Below are 5,503 nucleotides of genomic sequence, written 5' to 3' on the forward strand. Positions count from 1 at the left end.
CATAAACTCTGCTTCTTATCATCGTTCATTAGATTTCCGTGCTGTGAATGCGTGCAAGCACGTTTTTTTTTATTACCTTCATTCTCCGTGCAAAATAATTTTATTTTACGCGTTTTTTTATTTTAAATTTTTTTATTGTACCAAGACTTCCAGAATGTTAGTGTGGTATAACCTGCATTATCTTTGATTTGGTACAAAATAAAAGTGAGAGAAAGAGAAATAAACAAAAACGTTTCTTATGATTTATGATATGCACCAGACTACTACTTTTCTTGTAGAGCTGGCGAAAAAAAAACGAATTCTTTCGTGCTTAGCCCCGCCGCGGTGGCTCAGTGGTTAGGGCGCTCGACTACTGATCCGGAGTTCCCGGGTTCGAACCCGACCGCGGCGGCTGCGTTTTTATGGAGGAAAAACGCTAAGGCGCCCGTGTGCTGTGCGATGTCAGTGCACGTTAAAGATCCCCAGGTGGTCGAAATTATTCCGGAGCCCTCCACTACGGCACCTCTTCCTTCCTTTCTTCTTTCGCTCCCTCCTTTATCCCTTCCCTTACGGCGCGGTTCAGGTGTCCAACGATATATGAGACAGATACTGCGCCATTTCCTTTCAGCAAAAACCAATTATTATTATTATTATTCGTGCTTAGCGTGAATGTTTATCCTGTCTAGCTACGACACCCATAGTGGCTCCATCTTTTGAAGCTATTTTGAACCCCATGTACGTTCGACAACACCAGGAGCACTGCACCAGGAGTTAGCGTCGTGCGTTCCACGCAGAAATTCGGTAAGTAAATGCTGTATTGCCTTTAAAACAATGACTAGTGTATAGATTAGCTCGTTATATTCCTCTTGAGGGATTTTGAGGATGCAGAATCTTTGCAATGCGCCGTTAGGACCACTTTTACACCATACAGTTAGGGACAAGTTTTGTGGTTCGGAAACGCGTCGGCGGCTTCGTGACAGAAACAAGAATGCGTTGTGGCGCAATAATTCTGATTGCTTTGTCAGTGCTGAAACATGAAGTATCCTTTTTTTTTTTCAGGCAATGGATGTCGCACGTTCTGTGGAATCCGGCCAATTCCAGGCGATGGTGACCGAAGCAGCGACAGGGAGCTGTCAGACGATGAGAAAGACAAAACCACACGAGAGGAAGCGCGCAGGGCGCCTAGTTCTGAAATAGAGTCACTCAACCAAGCAAAGAAAAGGGCACCGCTGGCGCCGCTGCCAACTACTCATGTTCGCCTGGACAAAATGAACCACTTGCCTTATTGGCTTGGCAAGCGTGGGCACTGGAGACAGCGCTCTTGCAACCGCCTCAGAAATCTATCTTGAGAAAAGTACACTGCTGCCTGCTACGAGCATTTTCAGGCTTTGCTGAGAAGCGTACCGGCTAGGAGGTCGCCGTCGACGGCTATACTCTGAAGAAGATAGAGGCAGGTAGTATACCGCGTTCCACTTAGCAAAACAACACATGCATTGCTCGCGCCGTGATTTTTATTCACATAAGATATATGGCACTGCCTCTGGGTGGCGCCACGTGAAACGACTGAGTGAAAACGAGACTGTAACACTGCCCTTTGTTTCAACAGAGACCGAAACTTCTTTGGATTGTTTCACTAGGAGGGCTACAAGTCCTTGTCAAGCTAATGAGAGACGTCATCTCATTGCAAGAGCCCCAGGGATCAATTTCTGGAAGCTACCTCATATTTGTGCATTAAATTGTGTTATCGCAGTTCCTTCCTGTTCATTTTTCCAGCCTGCGTCTTGTTTTTCTCCATATCCAATGTTTTTATTCTTGTCAACAAAGATGGGCTAGCTGTAACTGCATTGTGTATCATATATGACACGCGAAGAAAATGCTGTCGCAAGTCGAAACCGCGTGGTTTCACTGAAAACTAAATTTGGTTTGGCTGTTTCTGTTACATCACTAGGCCACTGAAATTTTTGCGCGTGAAAATAAATATTGATGCATGCAATAAGGGGTAAATGCATATAATAGTTTTGTGGGCCCTCATTCCTGGAGCCTATAATAGGATTTTGCCACCGCTCTTGCCCGGTTGTCCAGCAAAATCTGGTTCCGAATGTGAGCTGGACAGGGTCGCCCTCCTCCCAGTCCTGAGTTATTTGGTTATTGATTCTCGTATAGGTGGGTTTTTCTGGCATGGCTATACCTTATGGCATAAGTTAGCCGCTTCGGCGCGGAAGGCGCAATACGGATCGTATTAGTTTAGAATCATATCGCGGTGTTTGACAAGCTTTATTTGAGTGTTCGACTTCAATTTCGTTAGAATGGCCCCTTGCTTCCTGTTTACATTTCTGTGCGGTTCGGCGTATACTTTCCTCGTTAATCTTAAATGTTGGATTAAAACACTATAGCTTAATAGCTGTTCTGAATAGTTATGTTCCTGCGAATTTTGGGGGACCCGGAGTAATAGCGCGTGGTCAGTGGCGTGAGCACCCTCGTTTCCAACATCCGCAGTGTACTGGAGTCCAAATGACTATGGTTTTAAAGTTTGTGTCTTCTTTAGTTCTGAGTATTCTACTTGCGTATTTACCAATCCTTCCTCTGGTATAGTTGCGACATGTAATCTAGGAGTCCGCAACTACACACGACACCTTTCGGGAAGCCATCGCCAAAGCAGTTGCCGCCGCTGCCGCCTGGGGCGACTCACTGGCACCGAATTGATGCCTCATTAACTAATTTCCGTTGCGCGCCCGTGCATGCTGTGGTTCATATCCTGTTGACCGGTACTTTTACATCCATTTAAATTGTCTCTTCCATCCCCCCTCATGTTCTCCTGGGGGCGTTCACGCTAACGTTTCTTCTTATGAATTTCGGAGTGCATATTTCTCAGAATGGGCTGCACATCCATCTTGCTTCTAAGCTGGTCTTCCAACAGACGGCAGGAAAAATAGGGGCGGAAGTACCTGATGAATGTGGCGATATAGGCATGCTCTCGAAAGCAGCATCTTTCATTTTATTTAAAGTGCCGCGGGACTGCGGCTAAGAACCAGTCGGTAGCTGCCTGAGTGTGTTCGTTTTAGAGGGTGACCGAAATAGGCAACCCTGGCTGATGTGCGAAGACTACACTGTAAGTTGTCACTGGCCGGTCGTGCCGAAGGCGGTGCGGGCCTGGCAATATTGTTTTTATTTCTTCTTATTTGCGGGCATTGTTTCTGTCCCTATATGTCTACTTTATGTAAGCTGGCACTTGTGGCGCCTTTGGGGCGGTGACGTAAAGTTACTCGTATCAGACCATGCTTAACGTGTTGCTGCTGCATCCAACCCGTTTGGAAGCAGCTGTAAAAGGGGAAGGCGGACCGACTGAGCAAAATATTTAAATAGGCACATATAGTTTCCTACTGAAATCTGCTTTAATTAAGCACAACCTTTCGAGTCCATGCCAGCTATTTCCACAGTGCGTCTGACAGTGGACAGAAGGGTTTGAAGATTAGATCGGTGTGGTAGATAGGAAATGGGGTGGCGGAAGGAATTTTCCTGAACGCCCTATCTCCATCTGGTTTTCAGCCTTTTTGCTTCCCGGTAATCCTAATTTCTTTGTTTACAAGAAATGACATCACGCCCTCGACTCTGCGTCACACCCCAGCAACGAAGAGGGGTGGCCGCAGTGAGGCGTTGCTGGAAGGGCGGATCTTTGGGGGCGTTGCTAAGTGCGCTTATCGCTCGTTACGGTTTCTCTCTTAAGCAGATGGGGAGTTAGAATTACTAGCACTGCAGCCCCAATGAGAATCGCGTTAGTGAATATTTAAAGCTGATTGCAGATATTTATTGCTCCCGCAGCGTCAAATCATAAACTAAAACGAGAACTGTGATATTAAGCTGTCAAATATTTTAATTTGACAACAGAATCCAGTTGCGGTTCTCAGTCAGTGGAAGTTGAAATATATATGGCTCTTTGTGGCTGCGTTGACGCTTGTCCGTCAGCAAAATGCGCGCGTAAGGCGAAAAAATTGCATTTAAAAATCTCGCGTCAATCGATTAAAAATCGTGACGAACTTACCGAAAAGGTCGGGAGGCCACCGTTTTGAAGTGAACGGCAGTGTAGCGTAGCCTCTGAGATCAGCTAGGGGTTCTGAGGAACGCATTTCATTTGCGGAATCGTCCGGTGGTGGCGACACCTGTATATCCTTCCTTGGTCGTTCGTAGCTTGAAAAAGCTGCGTTTTCGGTGACATTGGTCTATTTATGATTAGAACGTCGTACCCAGTCGATACAGTCCACAGGCCAACTACATCCGCTACTGCTGCACTCTATCTCAAAGAGACCGTATTTTTTACTCGCAAAAATAACTTAAATCATTACTAAAGATCTTTACTGTACGGTTTTTTTTTCACCGTGTTAGTGTTATACCGTGCTGTTTTGTCAACGCGCTGGTCTTTTCAACGTACAGTTGTGGCGGGCGTTTCATGCAGTGTTTTCTCGGCGTGCAATTTCCCCCTCGTCGTGTGGAGCCGAACGTCGCTGCGCAGTTAGCCTCCATGCTATTTGGACGCATGTTCTTTATTTGCGTGCTGTCACCTCAGATGCTAGAAAATTTCGAGCGAGCTTTCGAGGGAGTTAGTGTGGCAAGCCGAAAAAATTAAGGCCTCCGTTGTACGTCAGTTCTATTCGGCTGCATTTCATGAGGTATATAAATATTACGAGTTGTTGACCTCCGCCAATCGCCATCACAGATACGGCGTCTGCCTCTTCGCCGGAAGTATCCAATGCCAGGTGGTACACACCGCACCGAATCGTCCCGAAGTGAGCTTCTGCTGCGGTCGTGCAGTGAATGCGATCGCAGCGCTACCTTAACGTGAAATACCTGGCGCCTGGCGCACGCGTGTGTAGCTCGCATCCACGCATGCACTCTGCAGGGGTATCGAACCGAAGCGAGAGCTTTGATTGACCGCTCGGCAGACATTTATGTTTGGCCAATTGCAACAGCGAATCTTTAAGGTAGCTTCCCTGTTCGTTATTTTAGCACGAATCACCCACTGCAAGTGCTTGTTCTGGTGGGCATACATTGCGGTCGCATTTTTAGGAACAATGCGGGGATGCGAGGAGCGCTTGCGTGCACGCACGTGTGCCGGTTAAACGCCACACGTTGGTCATGAAGCCATCATATTTTCTCATTTGCATCTAATTTCGAATCAGCATGTCGGCGGAGGCCCGACGAAATTTCACGTTGGGGGCAATTGACAAATCTCTGTTTCTGTCGAACATTGCTACGCTATCGTGGCCAAGTGTTGCTCGAACGCCAGTATCGACCAACACAGTCCCGCGATTCGAGAGTGGCACTGCTCGCTCTCCACATGGCTGAGGCGCTATGCTAACGAGATCTCGTCCTTGGACAGCACAGACCCCATGTTCATTTTGGGAGGACCGTTCAACGGATGTTTTCGTCTCCTGGAAATCGGCGCAGAAGCGTCGCCAATCAATAGCTCCCGAGCATGCATATAAGCGGCGCGGGATGCGCCCTTCCTAGCTTTAGTTTCGATGCGATG

This window comes from Amblyomma americanum, chromosome 1 (assembly GCF_052857255.1).
Source record: "Amblyomma americanum isolate KBUSLIRL-KWMA chromosome 1, ASM5285725v1, whole genome shotgun sequence".
NCBI lineage: Eukaryota > Metazoa > Arthropoda > Arachnida > Ixodida > Ixodidae > Amblyomma > Amblyomma americanum.